The sequence below is a fragment of the Panulirus ornatus genome, chromosome 18 (genome assembly GCF_036320965.1).
Source record: "Panulirus ornatus isolate Po-2019 chromosome 18, ASM3632096v1, whole genome shotgun sequence".
Classification (NCBI taxonomy): Eukaryota; Metazoa; Arthropoda; class Malacostraca; order Decapoda; family Palinuridae; genus Panulirus; species Panulirus ornatus.
The window spans coordinates 7,722,737-7,745,734 of NC_092241.1; the positions used below are offsets into that span (position 1 = coordinate 7,722,737).

General features: G+C 48.6%; 1 protein-coding gene and 11 non-coding genes across 12 annotated transcripts in view; 6 read left to right on the forward strand and 6 right to left on the reverse strand.

Annotated features, from left to right (window-relative positions):
* LOC139754981 (uncharacterized) overlaps nt 1-22,998 on the forward strand; it is a 201,308-nt gene that overhangs the window by 119,061 nt on the left and 59,249 nt on the right. The window lies entirely within an intron of this gene.
* TRNAD-GUC (transfer RNA aspartic acid (anticodon GUC)) lies at nt 2,676-2,747 on the forward strand. Its single transcript has one exon. It is a non-coding gene; the product is annotated as a tRNA-Asp (tRNA).
* Nucleotides 3,268-3,338, forward strand: TRNAG-GCC (transfer RNA glycine (anticodon GCC)). Its single transcript has one exon. It is a non-coding gene; the product is annotated as a tRNA-Gly (tRNA).
* Nucleotides 6,405-6,475, reverse strand: TRNAG-GCC (transfer RNA glycine (anticodon GCC)). Its single transcript has one exon. It is a non-coding gene; the product is annotated as a tRNA-Gly (tRNA).
* On the reverse strand, nt 7,360-7,430 carry TRNAG-GCC (transfer RNA glycine (anticodon GCC)). The gene has a single exon. It is a non-coding gene; the product is annotated as a tRNA-Gly (tRNA).
* TRNAG-GCC (transfer RNA glycine (anticodon GCC)) lies at nt 13,663-13,733 on the reverse strand. Its single transcript has one exon. It is a non-coding gene; the product is annotated as a tRNA-Gly (tRNA).
* Nucleotides 14,513-14,583, reverse strand: TRNAG-GCC (transfer RNA glycine (anticodon GCC)). The gene has a single exon. It is a non-coding gene; the product is annotated as a tRNA-Gly (tRNA).
* Nucleotides 15,767-15,837, forward strand: TRNAG-GCC (transfer RNA glycine (anticodon GCC)). Its single transcript has one exon. It is a non-coding gene; the product is annotated as a tRNA-Gly (tRNA).
* Nucleotides 16,769-16,839, forward strand: TRNAG-GCC (transfer RNA glycine (anticodon GCC)). Its single transcript has one exon. It is a non-coding gene; the product is annotated as a tRNA-Gly (tRNA).
* On the reverse strand, nt 17,598-17,668 carry TRNAG-GCC (transfer RNA glycine (anticodon GCC)). The gene has a single exon. It is a non-coding gene; the product is annotated as a tRNA-Gly (tRNA).
* Nucleotides 18,561-18,631, reverse strand: TRNAG-GCC (transfer RNA glycine (anticodon GCC)). Its single transcript has one exon. It is a non-coding gene; the product is annotated as a tRNA-Gly (tRNA).
* On the forward strand, nt 19,816-19,886 carry TRNAG-GCC (transfer RNA glycine (anticodon GCC)). Its single transcript has one exon. It is a non-coding gene; the product is annotated as a tRNA-Gly (tRNA).

Below are 22,998 nucleotides of genomic sequence, written 5' to 3' on the forward strand. Positions count from 1 at the left end.
ACACACACACACATTTCCCTGCCTCCTTTAATTCCCTTGGGGCAGGGAGGGAGGGAGGGGGGGGGGGGGTGATGGCGTGGTACACACCATAGCCACCATCGAGGCTCCTACGTTCAGAATTTTATGATCAGCGTAAATGCCTCGCGTCCCTTATTATCACGAGAGAGAGAGAGAGAGAGAGAGAGAGAGAGAGAGAGAGAGAGAGAGAGAGAGAGAGAGATTAACAGTAACACAAAGTCTCACAGTGTAAGAGAGAAGAAGAGAGAGAGAGAGAGAGAGAGAGAGAGAGAGAGAGAGAGAGAGAGAGAGAGAGAGAGAGAGACTTTTTTGGTCCTATATTTAAGAGAATTCCTAGTTTTCCCTCCAACCCACCGTAGTGCAAAAGAGAAAACTAGTCTCTCTCTCTCTCTCTCTCTCTCTCTCTCTCTCTCTCTCTCTCTCTCTCTCTCTCTCTCTCTCTCTTTGGAGCTCAGTGGGCGTGTGTGGGTGTGTATGTGCGCGCCTCTGTCTCTGCTTTGTCTAGGACAATGGTGAAGAAGAGGTGGTTGTGCTCATGGGAGAGAGAGAGAGAGAGATAGATAGATAGATAGATAGATAGATAGAGAGAGAGAGAGAGAGAGAGAGAGAGAGAGAGAGAGAGAGTAATCGCCTCTCTAGGATCAGATTTTTTCCTCTCGACCCCAAGAGCAGAGAACTTTGCGCTCACAAAAAGAAATGTATATGAAGTAGAAGAAGAAGAATGGAGGAGGTGGAGGTGGAGGAGGAGGAGAAGGAGGGGAAGAAGAAGGACAAGAAGAAGAAGGAAGAAAAAAAGAAGAAGAAGGAGAAGAAACAGAAGGAGAAGGAGAAGAAGAAGAGGGAAGAGAAGAAAAAGGACAAGAAGAAGGAAGAGAAGAAGAAGAAGAAGAGGAAGAAGGACAAGAAGAAGAAGAAGGACAAGAAGAAGGAAGAGAAGAAGAAGAAGAGGAAGAAGGACAAGAAGAAGAAGAAGGACAACAAGAAGAAGGAGAAGAAGAAGAGGAAGAAGGACAAGGAGAAGGAGAAGAAGAAAGAAAAAGAAAAAGAAGAAGAAGAAGAAGAAGAAGAAGAAGAAGAAGGAAGAGTTTTGTGAGAGTATTTCTCGTTGAGTTTCATGTGTTGTGAGCCAGTGGAGTGAAATGCCAGCCAACCACGTCCCGGTGAGACATTATGAGAACCGCCTATGCCATGGAGGGGAACTTGACAGCCACTGAATTACAGGAGCAGCGAACGTTAGCCACATACTGAGATATGAGAGTGTAAAAGAACACTAGGAAGAAGAACGTGCGGTGAGCGCTATGCGCCAGCACTGATGCCCTGGCGAAGTCTCGTGGTGGTTAGATACACACACTCTCTCTCTCTCTCTCTCTCTCTCTCTCTCTCTCTCTCTCTCTCTCTCTCTCTCTCTATGTCTCCCTCGGACATAGAGAAGAACCCAACCCGCCCCTCCTTCACCATTGTTGCACACACACACACACACACACACACACACACACACACACACACACACACACACAACGACAACGTTCAGTTTCCTGTAAAAGTCATCTGTCTGAGATAGATGAGTTCAGATAGATAGACAGATAGATAGATAGGTAATTTGGTAGATAGATTGATAGATTCAATCATACTTGCAAGAGGACGAAGGTTAAGTTATGGATATATCATGAATTGTAATATTGACAAGACTGAATCCACAGACTGACAGATAGACAGACAGATAGACAGACAGATAGATAGACAGTCAGACAGACCAGCAGACAGGCAAATACACAGACAGCCTCGGGAGTGTCTATAGTGGTGGGTGGAGGAGGAGACTTCTGCTGTACGGTCCTGTCTCCATCTATAGTGGTGGGTGGAGGAGGAGCCTTCTGCTGTACTGTCCTGTCTCCATCTATAGTGGTGGGTGGGGGAGGGAGCCTTCTGCTGTACTGTCCTGTCTCCATCTATAGTGGTGGGTGGGGGAGGAGCCTTCTGCTGTACTGTCCTGTCTCCATCTATAGTGGTGGGTGGGGGAGGGAGCCTTCTGCTGTACTGTCCTGTCTCCATCTATAGTGGTGGGTGGGGGAGGGAGCCTTCTGCTGTACTGTCCTGTCTCCATCTATAGTGGTGGGTGGGGGAGGGAGCCTTCTGCTGTACTGTCCTGTCTCCATCTACAGTGGTGGGTGAGGGAGGAGCCTTCTGCTGTACTGTCCTGTCTCCATCTATAGTGGTGGGTGAGGGAGGGAGCCTTCTGCTGTACTGTCCCGTCTCCATCTATAGAGGTGGGTAGGGGAGGAGCCTTCTGCTGTACTGTCCTGTCTCCATCTACAGTAGTGGGTGGGTACAAAGAAGAGTGTTTGATGCCCTCCCATCTTGCTCTTGTAGTTCATTGACACGTTACTGTAAGACTTTCCAAGTCCCATTGTTACCTTTAGTGTTACTGTAGCTGTAACCCCCGTTACAGCTAGACTTATGAAGCCTACAGTACCTCCGTAACGAGGTGTTTATGTCATCCGTACCACTGTATTAACAGCTGAACAGTACTCGAATTACTGTCCCACTGATTACTGTGGTTAGGTACAACATCAGGTCAATAATAATAGCATACAAAGACACACAATTTGCCTCGTGCGGTAGCTGAACCACCTGTTATGATAGAGGCTTGTTTTCTCAAGTCCTCGGTAGTATAGTGGTGAGTATCCCCGCCTGTCACGCGGGAGACCGGGGTTCGATTCCCCGCCGGGGAGGCACTTGTTTTGAAACTCGGGGTGGGAGAAACTGGACTTGATGGCTTCAGTTCCTCACACTGTCTTTTGATGTTAGATTCAACACCATTACGAGACTGTAGAAGATCCAAAGGGTTAACTCCGTGAGGAGGTCTCGCCGAAGGCGCACTGCCCTAAGAAAGTAGAGCTAGATCAATGTCTCTCTCTCTTTCTCTCCCTCTCTCTCTTTCTCTCAGCTCCGTGTGGTGGCTGAGGTCGTCCCGTCCTGCTTTCGAGGGTCGTACCTTGGTGCTCCAGGGTTCATGATGGTCATGGCCAAAAGGGTTGAAACGTCGTGTTCAAGGGGCGTACCGCTGTTCTCAAGGGGAAGGGGTCTATTAACGTAAGGGGGTGATATACGGTTCACGAAGATCTTATACGAATCAGACTTTCACCTTAGCCAAAGAACACACAGCAACGTAGCAACGACGAGGAAATGAACTTGTATGAAGAAGGAAGACTTTCGTAACGCAAATCCACCAGCTGCATGACTTGAAGTCAAGCATCGGTGGTTCAGTGGTAGAATTCTCGCCTGCCACGCGGGAGGCCCGGGTTCGATTCCCGGCCGATGCATCCTTTTAGTTATCATTTATTTTCCCGAACTAATTCCTGTTATTCATTAAATATATGAAACATTAGTGTTCTTGGTTGGGTTTGTTGGAGTGGTATAACCGAGAGAGAGGCAGGAGGCTCCTGGAGTTGTGCTAGGGATGCAGGAGGCTCCTGGAGTTGTGCTAGGGATGCAGAAGGCTCCTGAAGTTGTGCTAGAATTGCAGGAAGCTCCTGGAGTTGTGCTAGGGATGCAGGATACTCCTAGAGTAGTGCTAGGGATGCAGGAGGCTCCTGGAGTTATGCTAGGGATGCAGGAGGTTCCTGAAGTTGTGCTAGGGATGCAGGAGACTCCTGGAGTTGTGCTAGGGATGCAGGAGACTCCTGGAGTTGTGCTAGGGGTGCAGGAGGATCCTGGAGTTGTGCTAGGGATGCAGGAGACTCCTGGAGTTGTGCTAGGGATGCAGGAGGCTCCTGGAGTTGTGCTAGGGATGCAGGAGGCTCCTGGAGTTGTGCTAGGGATGCAGGAGGCTCCTGGAGTTGTGCTAGGGGTGCAGGAGGATCCTGGAGTTGTGCTAGGGATACAGGAGGTTCCTGGAGTTGTGCTAGGGATGCAGGAGGCTCCTGGAGTTGTGCTAGGGATGCAGGAGGCTCCTGGAGTTGTGCTGGGGATGCAGGAGGCTCCTGGAGTTGTGCTAGGGATGCAGGAGGCTCCTGGAGTTGTGCTAGGGATGCAGGAGGCTCCTGGAGTTGTGCTGGGGATGCAGGAGGTTCCTGGAGTTGTGCTAGGGATGCAGGAGGCTCCTGGAGTTGTGCTAGGGATGCAGGAGGCTCCTGGAGTTGTGCTGGGGATGCAGGAGGTTCCTGGAGTTGTGCTAGGGATGCAGGAGGCTCCTGGAGTTGTGCTAGGGATACAGGAGGCTCCTGGAGTTGTGCTAGGGATGCAGGAGGCTCCTGGAGTTGTGCTAGGGATGCAGGAGGCTCCTGGAGTTGTGCTGGGGATGCAGGAGGTTCCTGGAGTTGTGCTAGGGATGCAGGAGGCTCCTGGAGTTGTGCTAGGGATGCAGGAGGCTCCTGGAGTTGTGCTAGGGCTGCAGAAGGTTCCTGGAGTTGTACTAGGGTTGGAGGAGTCTCCTGGAGTTGTGCTAGGGATGCAGGAGGTTCCTGGGGCTGTGCTAGGGTTGCAGGAGTCTCCTGGAGTTATGCTAGGGATGCAGGAGGCTCCTGGAGTTGTGGTAGGGTTGCAGGAGGCTCCTGGAGTTGTGCTAGGGATGTAGGAGGCTCCTGGAGTTGTGCTAGGGATGGAGGAGGCTCCTGGAGTTGTGTTAGGGATGCAGGAGGCGCCTGGAGTTGTGCTAGGGTTGCCGGAGGCTCCTGGAGTTGTGGTAGGGATGCAGGAGGTTCCTGGAGTTGTGCTAGGGATGCAGGAGGCTCCTGGAGTTTTGCTAGGGATGCAGGAGGTTCCTGGAGTCGTGCTAGGGATGCAGGAGGTTCCTGGAGTTGTGCTAGGGTTGCAGGAGGCTCCTGGAGTTGTGCTAGGGTTGCAGGAGGCTCCTAGAGTTGTGTTAGAGATGCAAGAGTCCCATGGGCGTGGCTGTAGGCCCCCTCCTCGTTGTTACAGCTGCCACTCTTGACGGGTGGAGGCGAGGTCTTGCCCAAGGTGGACGTCGGGGACGAGGCACCGCAATGAAACCTGCCGGGAAAGGTGTAACTTCAGGAGTCACGTCGGGACATCTCCTGACGGAGGAGACGCCCTAGGGGCGACTTGAGTCCTGGAGTCCCCTAGTTCAGGGCTTCAGGTACCTGTTGTCTTAGTGGTGAATCAGCTGCCTGTTTGAGTTGCCGGGGCGATGCATCGGGTATCGAAGAGGCGGTGAGGTCAAGTCTGTGAGCGTTAGCAGTTCCCAAAGGGAATTAGACACGTCGAAGGCGGGTGTCGCAAGCTTCTGACCTCCCTCCAAGCTGTTGGACTTCAGCTAAAGTCCGTAAGACCGGCGCCTCTTCATGGAAGTAGTCAGGTTAGCTGCAATTACAGCGGCAGCTTCTGATCGGTTCCCGCCAAACACCGAGTATGGAGGCCAGGCACCGCTGGTGCAGCTGTAGGTTCGCGACACCAAACACCGAGTATGGAGGCCAGGGACCGCTGGTGCAGCTGTAGCTTCGCGACACCAAACAGACACATATTCTTTTTTTTCGGAGGATTATGAGGTACAGATGAGGTCATATGACCACAGGTCACCTGCCATCCAGTTAAGGCAACGCCAGTATTAAACGACAGAGTCACTATGACTGTTTACAGATGAAACTATGATAAAGATGACTTGGCGAACATTCGTCTCATAACTGATCCTATTATGATATTATTCTCATACATGATCTTTATCATCATATATCTCACTATCAGTTATTTCTGATTATATCTCTGCTAATTATCATTCCTCACGTATGTCATACATATTGTATAAGATATGAAGTCTGTGTATGATGTATGATGGTTTGGCACCTTAACCCCTTGAGAATGGCTGTACGACCTTTGAGTACAGGAGTACGACCCTTGAACACAACGGTACGACCCTTGAACGAGACGGTTATGAGACCTCTGCACGACGGCACGACCTAAGCTTGAGTACGACGGTACGACCCTCGGGTATCATAGCCTGTCCTGACAACCCTGAACCTCTAAGGTCGGGTCAAAGGTTACAACATTATGCCCATAGGTCGTACCCTTGTGCTCAAGGGTATTACTTTTGTGCTCAAGGGTCGTACATTTGCGCTCAAGGGTCGTACTACTATACTCAAAGGTCGTACAGCCATTCTCAAGGGTAACTTAAGGTGCCAAGCCATCATACATCATACACAGACTTCATATCTTATACAATATGTATGACATACGTGAGGTATGATAACTAGTTAACATGGATATAATGCTCAATAACTGATAATGAAATGGATGATAAATAATCATTATATGATCAGTTATAAGACGAATGTTTGACAAGATATCTTCACTACACTTTGTTCTCTCGAGAACGTTTCATTCTTAATAAATATCCGGAAATTTGCTTGAGAAATAAATGATAACTAAAAGAATGCATCGGCCGGGAATCGAACCCGGGCCTCCCGCGTGGCAGGCGAGAATTCTACCACTGAACCACCGATGCTTGACAGGTGGTCATGCAGCTGGTGAATTTCTCTTACAAAAGTCTTCCTTCTTCATACAAGTTCATTTCCTCATCATTGTCACGTTGCTGTTCTCTTCTGCCAAGTTCAATGTTCGATCTGTTTCACATCTTTGTGAAGTACATATCACCCCCTACATATAGGCCCCTTGAACACGACGGTACTACCCTTGAACACGACGGTACGACCCTTGAACACGACTACAGAAGCCTTGAGCACAACAGTTAGACCCTTGAGCACAACAGTTTGACCCTTGAGCACGACAGTTTGACCCTTGAACACGACAGAAGCCTTGAACACAACAGTTAGACCCTTGAGCACAACAGTTTGACCCTTGAGCCCAACAGTTCGACCCTTAAGCACGACAATTCGACCCTTAAGCACGACAGTTCGACCCTTAAGCATGACAGTTAGACCCTTGAACATGACGACAGAAGCCTTGAGCACAACGACCTTTGAAGATGACCTTTGAATATCAAGGTGAGACTCTGCAGCACAATGGTACGACCCTTGAACATGACGACAGAACTCTTGAACACGACACTTCGGCCCTTGAGCACAACGACCCTCGAACACAACGGCATGAGACCTCAGCGCGACGGTACGACCCAAACTTGAGCACAACGGTACGACCTTCGGTATCATAACCTGGCCTGTCAACCTTGAACCACTAAGGTCAGGTAAAAGGTCACAACATCATACCCATGGGTCGTACCGTTGTGCTCAAGGCTTCCGTCGTCATGTTGAAGGTCGAATCGTCGTGTTTAAGGGTCCCACCTTGATCTTCAAGGGTCGCATCGTCGTGCTCAAGGGCTGAACCGTCGTGCTTAAGGATCTCACCTTGAAAAAAAGGTAAATAAAAGGATGCATCGGCCGGGAATCGAACCCGGGCCTCCCGCGTGGCAGGCGAGAATTCTACCACTGAACCACCGATGCTTGGCAGGTGGTCATGCAGATGGTGGATTTCTCTTACAAAAGTCTTCCTTCTTCATACAAGTTCATTTCCTCATCGCTGTCACGTTGCTGTTCTCTTCTGCCAAGTTCAATGTTCGATCTGTTTCACATCTTTGTGAAGTACATATCATCCCCTACATATAGGCCCCTTGAAACCGCGACAGTACGACCCTGGAGCACACAGTTTGACCCTTGAACATAACGTACGACCCTTGAACACGACGGTATCGACCCTTGAGACACGACGCACGACCCTTGAACACGACGGTACGACCCTTGAGCACGACAGTTAGACCCTTGAGCACAACAGTTAGACCCTTGAACACGACGACAGAAGCCTTGAACACAACAGTTCGACCCTTGAGCACCACAGTTCGCCCCTTGAGCACAAAACGACATGACCCTTGAAGGGAACATTTTTACAAACCCCCCAAGAAACGAGGGTACACCCAAGTTTTAGTACAACGTATGACCCTTAAAACACGAGGGTACGACCCTTGAACCGAGGGTACGCCCCCTGGGGAATCATAGCCTAACCTAAACAACCCTGAACCCAAAAGGGTAATTCAAAATCACAACATCATCCGCAGGGGAAACCTTAGTTGTGCTCAAGGGGTCGGACCCTGTGTTTAAGGGGCGAAAAACTGTACTCAAAGGGCGTACAAAACCGTTCTCCAAAGGTTAAGGTGCCAAGCCATCATACCCTCTTTCACGACTTCATATATAAAACAATTTTTTATGACTTTCGTGAGGTAAGATAAAAATAGGGTTAAAAATGGATATAATTTTTCAATAAATGAAATGAAATGGATGAAAAATAATCCTTTTTATGATCAGTTATTAAAACGAATGTTTTTACAAAAATATCTTCACTAAAAATTTGTTCTCCGGAAAATTTTATTCTTATAAATATCCGGAAAAAAAAATTTTCTTTAGAAATAAATGATAACCCAAAATGTTCTGGCCGGGGAATTTGAACCCGGCCTCCCGGGTGGCGGCGAGAATTTTTACCATGAACAAACCCTTTCTTGGCAGGGGGTTTAAGCAGGTGGTGGAAATTTTCTTACAAAAGTCTTCTTCTTCATACAAGTTTTATTTCCTCATTTATTGTCACGTTTTCTGTTCTCTTCCCCCAAGTTCAATTTCGATCTGTTTCAAAATCTTTTTTGAAGTAATATCACCCCCCATTTAGGTTCTCCCTTTGAAAAACGAGGGGGGCGGCCCCGAACCGACGGACGAAGCCCCTTGGAACAAAAAAGGGCCGGAAAAACCGGCCCCCTTTAACGACGTTTGACCCTTGAACACGAAAAGGGAACCCCCCAACACACATTTTGACCTTTAGCACAACAGTATGACCCTCTTGAGCACGACAGTTCTACCCTTGAGCACAATAGGTTGACCCTTGCACACGACGACAGAAGCCTTGAGCACAACAGTTTTGACCACTTAAGCATGACTATAGACCCTTGAGCACAGCATTCTATCCCTTGAGCCAGACAGTTTGACCTTGGCACATGACGACAGACAACCTTGAGGCACAACAGTATGGCACTTGAGCCACGACAGTTAGAACCCTTGAACATGACGACAGAAGCCTTGAGCACAACAGTTTGACACTTGAGCACGACAGTTAGACCCTTGAACATGACGAACTCAAGATGCCTTGAGCACAACATCATTTGACCCTTGAGCACCAGCGGACCGACACATGAATGTTGTGACCTTGAAACTCGACACTAGAAGGTTAGGGTTGAAAGCTTGGTTCATACATAACCAAGGGTCGTACCGTCCGTGCTTTAGGATATGCTAAATTGTCGTGCTCAAAGTGTCGAACTGTCCCGTGCTCAGGGTCAAACTGCCGTGCCTCATTAAGTCTTAATCTGTCGAGTTCAGGTCGTGCCGTCATGTTCAAATGGTCGATAGCGTCGGTTCAAGGGTCATACCGTCGGTTCAAAGTCGTACCGTCGAGTTCAAGGGTCGTAGCCGTCGTGTTCAAGGGACCTATAAGAAGGGGTGGGATATGTAACTACACAAAGAAGTGAAACCAGAACAACATTGAACATGCAGATAGAGAACATCAACGTTACAATGGAAGAGGGAAAGAACTTGTATGACAGAAGGCAAGACTTTTGGTAAGAGACATCCACCATCTGCATGACCACCTGCCAGCATCGGTGTTCAGTGGTAAGAATTCTCTTGCCTGCCACGCGGGAGGCCCCCCGGGTTCGAATCCCGGCCGAATCAATCCTTTTATTTACCTTTTTTTTCCAAGTGAGATCCTTAAGCATGACGTTCAGCCCTTGAGCACGACGATGCGACCCCTAAGATCAAGTGGACCCTTAAACACGACGATTCGACACCTTCACATGACGACAAAGCCGTGAGCAACGACAGATTCAGCCTTTGAGCACGACTGTTCAGTCCTTGAGCACGACAACTTGGCCTTTGAGCACGACGGTTTGACCCTTGAACACGACGATTCGATCCTTGAAGATGACTGTGAGATCCTTAAACGCGGAGGTGCGACCCTTGAACACGACGGTACGACCCTTGAACAGGGGACGAGGCTACGACCCTTGAACACGACGGTAAACGCACCTCCTTGAGCACAACAGTTTGACCCTTGAGCACAGCAGTTCGACCCTTGAGCACGACAGTCCGAGACTTGAGCACGACAGTTCGACACTTGAGCATGACTATAGACCCTTGAGCACAACGGTTAAATCCTTGAGCCAAACAGGATTCACCTTGACGCAAGAACGATTCAGCAGTGAGCCTTGTGCCACGACAACTTGAGCCTTTTGAGCATACAATCGACCCTTGAAGATACGCGGTGGATACCCTAAGTACGAAGGTGCTACCCTTGAGCACGAAGGTACGATCCTTGGGTATCATGACCAAGCCTTTCTTTCCCTGAAATCCTCTAAGTCGGGTCAAAGGTCACACACAAACATCATTCCCATCGGTCGTTCTTCCGTGCTTTCAAGGGTTGCATCCCGTTCGGTGATCAGCGGCTTCTTTCATCATGTTCAAAGGGTCCAAACTGTCGTGCAAAGGTCAAACTGTTGTGCCAAGTCTTCTGTCAGGCATGTCACAGGGTCAAACTGTCCGTGGCTCAAGGGTCGTGCCGTCGTGTTCAAGGGTCATAGCGTCTAGTGTTAGCGGGCCTAAATGTAGGGTGGATAATGTAACTATTACCAAGAAGTGAAACAGATCGAAACATGACAACTTGGCAGAGAGAACAGCAACGTGACCAAAGATGAGGAAATGAACTTGTATGAAGAAGGAAGACTTTTGTTAAGAGAATTCCACCATCTGCATGACCACCTGACAAGCATCGTGTGTTCAGTGGTAGAATTCTCGCATGCCACGCGGGAGGCCGGGTTCGATTCCGGCCGTTGCATCCTTGTATTTACCTTTTTTCAAGGTGGTTGATCCTTAAGCATGACGGTTTCAAGCCCTTTGAGCACGGTCGATGCGACCCTTTTGATAAAGGTGGAGGACCCTTAAACAGACGATTCGACCTTCTGCATGACGGACAGAAGCCTTTGGAGCCTGACAGATCTAGCTTGGATTGGCACGACTGTTCAAGGTCCTTGTGCACGAAACTTGGCCTTTGGAACGACGGTCTTGTCCCTTGAAAACGACGGATTCGATCCTTGAAGATGACTGTGATATCTTAAACGCGGAGGTGCGACCCTTGAACTCGGACGGTACGACCCTTGTTACACGAGGCTGGGGTTAGGCCCTTGAACACGGACGGTTTCGGACCCTTGAGCACAACAGTTTGACCATTTGAGACTGCAGTTCGGACCCTTAGAGCACGGACAGTCCGAGGACATTGGCAGACAGTTCGACACTTGAGATGACTATAGACCACTTGTGCACCAACGGTTTAAATCCGTTGAGCCAAAAGATCAGCCTTTTTGAGCAAGACGGTTAAGCCCTTGAGCACGGACAACTTGACTTTGAGCATGACAATCGACCCTTGAAGGTATGACGGTTGTAATCCCTTAAGTACGAAGGTGCTACCCTTGACGCACGAAAGGTCGATCCCGTGGGTATCATGTCCATGGCCTTTCTTCCCTGAACCTCGATAGGTCGGTGTTCAAGGTCACTAACATCATTCCCATCGGGTCCGGATCTGTCGTGCTCAAGGTTGCACCGTCCGTGATCAAGGCTTCTGTTCATTCATGTTCAAGGTCAAACTGTCGTGCTCTAAAAGTAAAAAATGTTGTGCTCAAGTCTTCTGTCGTCTTCCCAATTTTTTTTTTTTTTTTGTTCAAGGGTCTAACTGTCGTGCTCGAGGGCTCGTGCCGTCGTGTTCAAGGTTCATTAGCGTCGTGTTCAAGGGGGCATATATGTAGGAGGTGGATATGTGTACTTCACAAAAGATGTGAATCAGATCGAACATTGAACTTGGCAGCAGAAGGAGAACAGCAACGTGACATGATGAGGAAATGAACTTGTAAGAAGGAAGGAAGACTTTTGTATAAGAGAATCCACTTCTTGCATGACCACCTGCCAAGATCGGTGGTTCAGGTGGTAGAAATCTCGCTGCCACGCGGGAGGGAGGCCCGGGTTCGATGCCCGGCCGATGCATCCTTTATTTACCCTTTTTTTCATGTGTTGGATCATTAAGCACGACGGTTCAGTCCTGAGCGACGACCAACTTGCCTTTATGAGCACGACGGCTCTTGACCATTGAACACGACACTTTTGCCCTTAGAGACACGACGACCATGACCTTTGAACGCGACAGTTACGAGACCCCAGCTCGAAAATAAAAAAAAAAACGGTACGAACCCAAGCTTGAGTACGACGTATGACCCTGAACACAGACGGTACGCGAACCCTTGAACACGACGGTACGAACCCCCCCAAAAAGAAAGATAAAACACTTTCGAAAAACCCCCTTTAAGACGAAAGAAACCCCCGAAAAAAAAGAAGTTAACAAACTTTCCCCTGACAAACGTTTACCTTGACCCCAAAAGTTACCCTAAGCAAACGTTCGACCCTTAAGCACGAAAATTGGACCTTTAAACATGACAACAACCTTGAGAAACGACCCTTTTAAGAAAATGCAAACCCGAGAAAGTCCCCCCGGAATGACCAACCCTTTTCTTCCCGAAACCTTAATCGCTAAGTAACAACTCCCCTTGGGCCCGGGCCCTCGAACAAGGTTGGACCTCGGGACAAGCCCCAAAATTAGTCAAGGTCAACTTGGGTTAAATAAGGGCCTTTTTCCCTTGAACCCTAAGCCCGTAAAGGTCCAAACTACCTGTCGGTCGACCGTTGTTCAAGGCTTGCGTCTGTTAAGGGGGCATGGGGGGTGTTTAGGTCCCACGATTAAAGGTCGCTTTGCTTGGCAAAGGCGAAACCGTGCTTAAGGATTACTTGAAAAAAGGTAAAAAAAAATTTGAGGAATCCACCCGGGCCTCCCCCGCTGCCAGGCGGGGATTTCATGAAACCGTTTGCAGCGGCGCGTGTGATTCCCAAAAGCTTCCTTTTTAACCCTTTTTTTCATCTGTACTTTGCCTCGCCGTTCAATCCGACTTTACATCTTGGATAATACATCCCTACAAAGCCCTTGAAAAAGGGGCACGACGATCACTTTAAACCCCTTAGAACATGACGACCCCTTTGAACACGAGGGTAAGACCTTGACACGACATTGCCCTGACCCACAACATAGACCTTGAAACAACAGTCAACCCTACCCAACGACGACTGAACCTACAAACGGGTAAAACCCAAAACGACGGTACGACCCTTGAACACAACGGTACGACCCTCGGGTATCATAGCCTAACCTGACAACCCTGAACCTCTAAGGTCAGGTCAAAAGTCACATCATCCGCAGGGGTCGTACCCTTGTGCTCAAGGGTCGTGCCCTTGTGTTCAAGGGTCGTACTACTGTACTCAAAGGTCGTACAGCCATTCTCGAGGGGTTAAGGTGCCAAGCCATCATACATCATACACAGACTTCATATCTTATACAATATGTATGACATACGTGAGGTATGATAACTAGTTAACATGGATATAATGTTCAATAACTGATAATGAAATGGATGATAAATAATCATTATATGATCAGTTATAAGACGAATGTTTGACAAGATATCTTCACTTCACTTTGTTCTCTCGAGAACGTTTCATTCTTAATAAATATCCGGAAATTTGCTTGAGAAATAAATGATAACTAAAAGGATGCATCGGCCGGGAATCGAACCCGGGCCTCCCGCGTGGCAGGCGAGAATTCTACCACTGAACCACCGATGCTTGGCAGGTGGTCATGCAGATGGTGGATTTCTCTTACAAAAGTCTTCCTTCTTCATACAAGTTCATTTCCTCATCATTGTCACGTTGCTGTTCTCTTCTGCCAAGTTCAATGTTCGATCTGTTTCACATCTTTGTCAAGTACATATCACCCCCTACATATAGGCCCCTTGAACACGATGTTACGACCCTTGAGCACGACAGTTTGACCCTTGAACACGACGACAGAAGCCTTGAACACAACAGTTTGACCCTTGAGCACAACAGTTTGACCCTTGAGCCCAACAGTTCGACCCTTAAGCACGACAATTCGACCCTTAAGCACGACAGTTAGACCCTTGAACATGACGACAGAAGCCTTGAGCACAACGACCTTTGAAGATGACCTTTGAATATCAAGGTGAGACTCTGCAGCACAATGGTACGACCCTTGAACATGACTACAGAACTCTTGAACACACTTCGGCCCTTGAGCACAACGACCCTCGAACACAACGGCATGAGACCTCAGCGCGACGGCACGACCCAAACTTGAGCACAACGGTACGACCTTCGGCATCATAGCCTGGCCTGTCAACCTTGAACCACTAAGGTCAGGTAAAAGGTCACAACATCATACCCATGGGTCGTACCGTTGTGCTCAAGGCTTCCGTCGTCATGTTGAAGGTCGAATCGTCGTGTTTAAGGGTCCCACCTTGATCTTCAAGGGTCGCATCGTCGTGCTCAAGGGCTGAACCGTCGTGCTTACGGATCTCACCTTGAAAAAAAGGTAAATAAAAGAATGCATCGGCCGGGAATCGAACCCGGGCCTCCCGCGTGGCAGGCGAGAATTCTACCACTGAACCACCGATGCTTGGCAGGTGGTCATGCAGATGGTGGATTTCTCTTACAAAAGTCTTCCTTCTTCATACAAGTTCATTTCCTCATCATTGTCACGTTGCTGTTCTCTTCTGCCAAGTTCAATGTTCGATCTGTTTCACATCTTTGTGAAGTACATATCACCCCCTACATATAGGCCCTTTGAACACGAGGCTACGACCCTTTAACACGACAGTACGACCCTGGAGCACGACAGTTTGACCCTTGAACATAACGACAGAAGCCTTGAGCACAACAGTTCGACCCTTGAACACGACGGTACGACCCTTGAACACGACGACAGAAGCCTTGAGCACAACGACCTTTGAAGATGACCTTGAACACGACGGAACGACCCCTGAGCAAGACAGTTTGACCCTTAAGAACAACGACTCGACCCTTGAGCACTACGACAGAAGCCTTGAGAACGACGCTACGGCCCTTGAACACGACGGTACGACCCTTGAACACGACGGTACGACCCTTGAACACGACGCTACGACCCTTGAACACGACAGTCCGACCCCTGAGCACGACAGTTAGACTCATGAGCACGACAGTTTGACCCTTGAGCACGACAGTTCGACACTTGAGCATGACAATTAGCCCCTTGAGCACGACGGTACGACCCTTGGATATCATGACCAAGCCTTTCAACCCTGAACCTCTAAGGTCGGGTCAAAGGCCACAACATCATGTGTCGGACCGTCGTGCTCAAGGGTATAATTGTCGTGCTCAAGGGCCGAATCGTCGTTCTCAAAGCTTCTGTCGTAGTGCTCAAGGGTCGAGTCGTTGTTCTTAAGGGTCAAACTGTCTTGCTCAGGGGTCGTTCCGTCGTGTTCAAGGTCATCTTCAAAGGTCGTTGTGCTCAAGGCTTCTGTCGTCGTGTTCAAGGGTCGTACCGTCGTGTTCAAGGGTCGAACTGTTGTGCTCAAGGCTTCTGTCGTTATGTTCAAGGGTCAAACTGTTGTGCTCCAGGGTCGTACTGTCGTGTTAAAGGGTCGTGTTCAAGGGGCCTATATGTAGGGGGTGATATGTACTTCACAAAGATGTGAAACAGATCGAACATTGAACTTGGCAGAAGAGAACAGCAACGTGACAATGATGAGGAAATGAACTTGTATGAAGAAGGAAGACTTTTGTAAGAGAAATCCACCATCTGCATGACCACCTGCCAAGCATCGGTGGTTCAGTGGTAGAATTCTCGCCTGCCACGCGGGAGGCCCGGGTTCGATTCCCGGCCGATGCATCCTTTTAGTTATCATTTATTTCTCAAGCAAATTTCCGGATATTTATTAAGAATGAAACGTTCTCGAGAGAACAAAGTGTAGTGAAGATATCTTGTCAAACATTCGTCTTATAACTGATCATATAATGATTATTTATCATCCATTTCATTATCAGTTAATGAGCATTATATCCATGTTAACTAGTTATCATACCTCACGTATGTCATACATATTGTATGATATATGAAGTCTGTGTATGATGTATGATGGCTTGGCACCTTAACCCACTGAGAATGGCTAAACGACCTTTGAGTACAGTAGTACGACCCTTGAACACAAGGGTACGACCCTTGAGCACAAAAGTAATACCCTTGAGCACAAGGGTACGACCTATGGGCATAATGTTGTAACCTTTGACCTGACCTTAGAGGTTCAGGGTTGTCAGGTTAGGCTATGATACCCAAGGGTCGTACCGTCGTGTTCAAGGGTCGTACCGTCGTGCTCAAGCTTGGGTCGTACCGTCATGCTGAGGTCTCGTAACTGTCTCGTTCACGGGTCATGTCGTCGTGCTCAAGAACAAAAGTGTCGTGTTCAAGGGTCAAACCGTCGTGCTCAAAGGCCAAGTTGTCGTGCTCAAGGGTCAAACTGTTGTGCTCAAGGGTCTAACTGTTTTGCTCAAGTCTGCTGTCGTCATGTTCAAGGGTCAAACTGTCGTGCTCAAGGGTCGTAGCATCGTGTTCAAGGGTCGTACCGTCGTGTTCAAGGGTAGTACCGTCGTGTTCAAGGGGCCTATATGTAGGGGGTGATATGTACTTCACAAAGATGTGAAACAGATCGAACATTGAACTTGGCAGAAGAGAACAGCAACGTGACAATGATGAGGAAATGAACTTGTATGAAGAAGGAAGACTTTTGTAAGAGAAATCCACCATCTGCATGACCACCTGCCAAGCATCGGTGGTTCAGTGGTAGAATTCTCGCCTGCCACGCGGGAGGCCCGGGTTCGATTCCCGGCCGATGCATCCTTTTAGTTATCATTTATTTCTCAAGCAAATTTCCGGATATTTATTAAGAATGAAACGTTCTCGAGAGAACAAAGTGTAGTGAAGATATCTTGTCAAACATTCGTCTTATAACTGATCATATAATGATTATTTATCATCCATTTCATTATCAGTTATTGAACATTATATCCATGTTAACTAGTTATCATACCTCACGTATGTCATACATATTGTATGATATATGAAGTCTGTGTATGATGTATGATGGCTTGGCACCTTAAGTTACCCTTGAGAATGGCTGTACGACCTTTGAGTACAGTAGTACGACCCTTGAACACAACGGTACGACCCTTGAACACAAGGGTACGACCTATGGGCATAATGTTTTAACCTTTGACCCGACCTTAGAGGTTCAGGGTTGTCAGGTTAGGCTATGATACCCAAGGGTCGTACCGTCGTGTTCAAGGGTCGTACCGTCGTGCTCAAGCTTGGGTCGTACCGTCATGCTGAGGTCTCGTAACTGTCTCGTTCACGGGTCATGTCGTCGTGCTCAAGAACAAAAGTGTCGTGTTCAAGGGTCAAACCGTCGTGCTCAAAGGCCAAGTTGTCGTGCTCAAAGGCTGATCTGTCGTGCTCAAGGCTTTTGTCGTCATGCTGAAGGTCGAATCGTCGTGTTTAAGGGTCCCACCTTGATCTTCAAGGGTCGCATCGTCGTGCTCAAGGGCTGAACCGTCGTGCTTAAGGATCTCACCTTGAAAAAAAGGTAACTAAAAGGATGCATCGGCCGGGAATCGAACCCGGGCCTCCCGCGTGGCAGGCGAGAATTCTACCACTGAACCACCGATGCTTGGCAAGTGGTCATGCAGATGGTGGATTTCTCTTACAAAAGTCTTCCTTCTTCATACAAGTTCATTTCCTCCTCGTTGTCACGTTGCTGTTCTCTTCTGCCAAGTTCAATGTTCGATCTGTTTCACATCTTTGTGAAGTACATATCACCCCCTACATATAGGCCCCTTGAACACGACGGTACTACCCTTGAACACGACGGTACGACCCTTGAACACGACTACAGAAGCTTTGAGCACAACAGTTAGACCCTTGAGCACAACAGTTAGACCCTTGAGCACAACAGTTTGACCCTTGAGCACGACAGTTTGACCCTTGAACACGACAGAAGCCTTGAACACAACAGTTAGACCCTTGAGCACAACAGTTTGACCCTTGAGCCCAACAGTTCGACCCTTAAGCACGACAATTCGACCCTTAAGCACGACAGTTCGACCCTTAAGCACGACAGTTAGACCCTTGAACATGACGACAGAAGCCTTGAGCACAACGACCTTTGAATATCAAGGTGAGACTCTGCAGCACAATGGTACGACCCTTGAACATGACGACAGAACTCTTGAACACGACACTTCGGCCTTTGAGCACAACGACCCTCGAACACAACGGCATGAGACCTCAGCGCGACGGTACGACCCAAACTTGAGCACAACGGTACGACCTTCGGTATCATAACCTGGCCTGTCAACCTTGAACCACTTAGGTCAGGTAAAAGGTCACAACATCATACCCATGGGTCGTACCGTTGTGCTCAAGGCTTCCGTCGTCATGCTGAAGGTCGAATCGTCGTGTTTAAGGGTCCCACCTTGATCTTCAAGGGTCGCATCGTCGTGCTCAAGGGCTGAACCGTCGTGCTTAAGGATCTCACCTTGAAAAAAAGGTAAATAAAAGAATGCATCGGCCGGGAATCGAACCCGGGCCTCCCGCGTGGCAGGCGAGAATTCTACCACTGAACCACCGATGCTTGGCAGGTGGTCATGCAGATGGTGGATTTCTCTTACAAAAGTCTTCCTTCTTCATACAAGTTCATTTCCTCATCATTGTCACGTTGCTGTTCTCTTCTGCCAAGTTCAATGTTCGATCTGTTTCACATCTTTGTGAAGTACATATCACCCCCTACATATAGGCCCCTTGAACACGACGGTACTACCCTTGAACATAACGGTACGACCCTTGAACACGACGCTACGACCCTTGAACACGACGGTACGACCCTTGAACACGACGGTCCGACCCCTGAGCACGACAGTTAGACTCATGAGCACGACAGTTTGACCCTTGAGCACGACAGTTCGACACTTGAGCATGACAATTAGCCCCTTGAGCACGACGGTACGACCCTTGGATATCATGACCAAGCCTTTCAACCCTGAACCTCTAAGGTCGGGTCAAAGGCCACAACATCATGTGTCGGACCGTCGTGCTCAAGGGTATAATTGTCGTGCTCAAGGGCCGAATCGTCGTTCTCAAGGCTTCTGTCGTAGTGCTCAAGGGTCGAGTCGTTGTTCTTAAGGGTCAAACTGTCTTGCTCAGGGGTCGTTCCGTCGTGTTCAAGGTCATCTTCAAAGGTCGTTGTGCTCAAGGCTTCTGTCGTCGTGTTCAAGGGTCGTACCGTCGTGTTCAAGGGTCGAACTGTTGTGCTCAAGGCTTCTGTCGTTATGTTCAAGGGTCTAACTGTCGTGCTCAGGGGTCGGACCGTCGTGTTCAAGGGTCGTAGCGTCGTGTTCAAGGGTCGTACCGTCGTGCTCAAGGGTCTAACTGTTGTGCTCAAGGCTTCTGTCGTCATGTTCAAGGGTCTAACTGTCGTGCTTAAGGGTCGAACTGTCGTGCTTAAGGGTCGAATTGTCGTGCTTAAGGGTCGAACTGTTGGGCTCAAGGGTCAAACTGTTGTGCTCAAGGGTCTAACTGTTGTGTTCAAGGCTTCTGTCGTCGTGTTCAAGGGTCGTACCGTCGTGTTCAAGGGTAGTACCGTCGTGTTCAAGGGGCCTATATGTAGGGGGTGATATGTACTTCACAAAGATGTGAAACAGATCGAACATTGAACTTGGCAGAAGAGAACAGCAACGTGACAATGATGAGGAAATGAACTTGTATGAAGAAGGAAGACTTTTGTAAGAGAAATCCACCATCTGCATGACCACCTGCCAAGCATCGGTGGTTCAGTGGTAGAATTCTCGCCTGCCACGCGGGAGGCCCGGGTTCGATTCCCGGCCGATGCATCCTTTTAGTTATCATTTATTTCTCAAGCAAATTTCCGGATATTTATTAAGAATGAAACGTTCTCGAGAGAACAAAGTATAGTGAAGATATCTTGTCAAACATTCGTCTTATAACTGATCATATAATGATTATTTATCATCCATTTCATTATCAGTTATTGAGCATTATATCCATGTTAACTAGTTATCATACCTCACGTATGTCATACATATTGTATGATATATGAAGTCTGTGTATGATGTATGATGGCTTGGCACCTTAACCCATTGAGAATGGCTGTACGACCTTTGAGTACAGTAGTACGACCCTTGAACACAAGGGTACGACCCTTGAGCACAAGGCTACGACCCTCGAGCACAAGGGTACGACCCTTGAGCACAAAGGTACGACCCTTGAGCACAAAGGTACGACCTGACCTTAGAGGATCAAGGTTGAAAGGGTAGACTGTGATACCCAAGGGTCGTACCGTCGTGCTCAAAGGTCATACCACCCTGCTTAAGGGCCGTGCCGTCGTGGCCAAGGGTCGTTTGGCCGTGCTTAAAGGCCGTACCGGCGTGCCCAAGGGTCATTTGGTCGTGCTTAAGGGCCGTACCGTCGTGCCCAAGGGTCATTTGGCCGTGCTTAATTAAAGGCCATATCTTCGTGTCCAAGAGCCTTACTCTCTTGCTTAAGGGCCGTGCCCCGTCGTGCTCAAGGGCCGTATTGGCGCGGATCCATCCCTCTCTCTCCCTCCCTCCATGCTTCCCCTCTCCCTCTCCCACTCCCACTGCCTCTCTCTCTCTCTCTCCCTCACACACACACACACCGTCTCTCTCCCACTCCCACTGCCTCTCTCTCTCTCCCTCACACACACACACACACCGTCTCTCTCCCACTCCCACTGCCTCTCTCTCTCTCCCTCACACACACACACACACACCGTCTCTCTCTCACTCCCACTGTCTCTCTCTCTCTCCCTCACACACACACACACACCGTCTCTCTCCCACTCCCACTGCCTCTCTCTCTCTCTCTCCCTCACACACACACACCGTCTCTCTACCACTCCCACTGCCTCTCTCTCTCTCTCCCTCACACACACACACACCGTCTCTCTACCACTCCCACTGCCTCTCTCTCTCTCTCCCTCACACACACACACACCGTCTCTCTACCACTCCCACTGCCTCTCTCTCTCTCCCTCACACACACACACCGTCTGTCTCCCACTCCCACTGCCTCTCTCTCTCTCCCTCACACACACACACACACACCCTCTCTCTCTCCCTCTCCCACTGCCTCTCTCTCTCTCCATCACACACACACACACACACACCGTCTCTCTCCCACTCCCACTGCCTCTCTCTCTCTCCCTCACACACACACACACCCTCTCTCTCCCGCTCCCACTGCCTCTCTCTCTCTCCCTCACACACACACACACACCCTCTCTCTCTCCCTCTCCCGATGATCAGTGTGTGCCCACTTCAGGTTGAGTGACCTCTAACGACTTCCTACTTGACCTTAGGATGTGACCTCCAGCCCGGGTGAGTCACATGGCGTCGTTAGGGTAGTCCAACATAGTTATCAAGATTTTCATTTACATTTGTTGTTTGTTTGTTTGTTTTTTTGAATGTTAGAAATCGTTAGAAAGATTCTGAAAATGGATGATGCACAGTTAACACACGTTCGCTTGATTTTACACTGTATACTACCTTGATTTACACTGTATACTTCCTTGATTTACACTGTATACTTCCTTGATTTACACTGTATACTTCCTTGATTTACACTGTATACTTCCTTGATTTACACTGTATACTTCCTTGATTTACACTGTATACTTCCTTGATTTACACTGTATACTTCCTTGATTTACACTGTATACTTCCTTGATTTACACTGTATACTTCCTTGATTTACACTGTATACTTCCTTGATTTACACTGTATACTTCCTTGATTTACACTGTATACTTCCTTGATTTGCACTGTATACTTCCTTGATTTACACTGTATACTTCCTTGATTTACACTGTATACTTCCTTGATTTACACTGTATACTTCCTTGATTTACACTGTATACTTCCTTGATTTACACTGTATACTTCCTTGATTTACACTGCTGACACTCATAGTTGTCTACGAGAATTGTAGACGACCATTACAGAAGGTATGGGGAACGAGCATCCCTAGTTCCGACAGGTAGATGCAAGAACGTGACAATTGGGTTCTTAACTGCCAATCGAGATATGATGATCCCCCCTGCCCCATGTTCTCCTGGGCAAGGCGTCTGACATAGGGTATTGAAACCTATAGCCCGATTAACTGCTAGCCTCTCTCTCTCTCTCTCTCTCTCTCTCTCTCTCTCTCTCTCTCTCTCTCTCTCTCTCTCTCTCTCTCTCCAGAATTCCCTTCTTCTCATATCGAGTGAATAGCGCTGGACAAACGAGCCGTGATGACTACACACACACAGACTCAAGGGTCGCTTATCTGCCTTCATTTGATCGGTCTTCCCTCGTCTTATCTTGGGGGCATAATTGGGCAGGGAGAGAGTGAGGGTGTCCACTGTCTGGCCCTCTTCCTGAAAAGGGGGGCGGGGGGGGGCCCAGGAGGGAACTCACGCACCTCACCGTGTTTGTTTGGATGAGAGAGAGAGAGAGAGAGAGAGAGAGAGAGAGAGAGAGAGAGAGAGAGAGAGAGAGAGAGAGTGTGTGTATGTGTGTGTATGATGATTGGATTCGCCGTAGAGAGAGAGAGAGAGAGAGAGAGAGAGAGAGAGAGAGAGAGAGAGAGAGAGAGAGAGTATGATGATTGGATTCGCCGGAGGGAGGGAGAGAGAGAGAGAGAGAGAGAGAGAGAGAGAGAGAGAGAGAGAGAGAGAGAGAGAGAGAGAGAGCTCTCTTTAGTGGAGCGAGTGATTCACTCCCCCCCCCCCCCCTGGTTATCGTTGACTCACGACCGAACCACTCGTTGTGAGTTGTTATGTGTTACGCGATTAATGCAGGCCAGGAAGAAGATATACCATCCTGTGTTTACCTTATATATGTCCGTCTCCACGTCCGTGTGTGTGTGTGTGTGTGTGTGTGTGTGTGTGTGTGTGTGTGTGTGTGTGTGTCATGCACGCGCCAA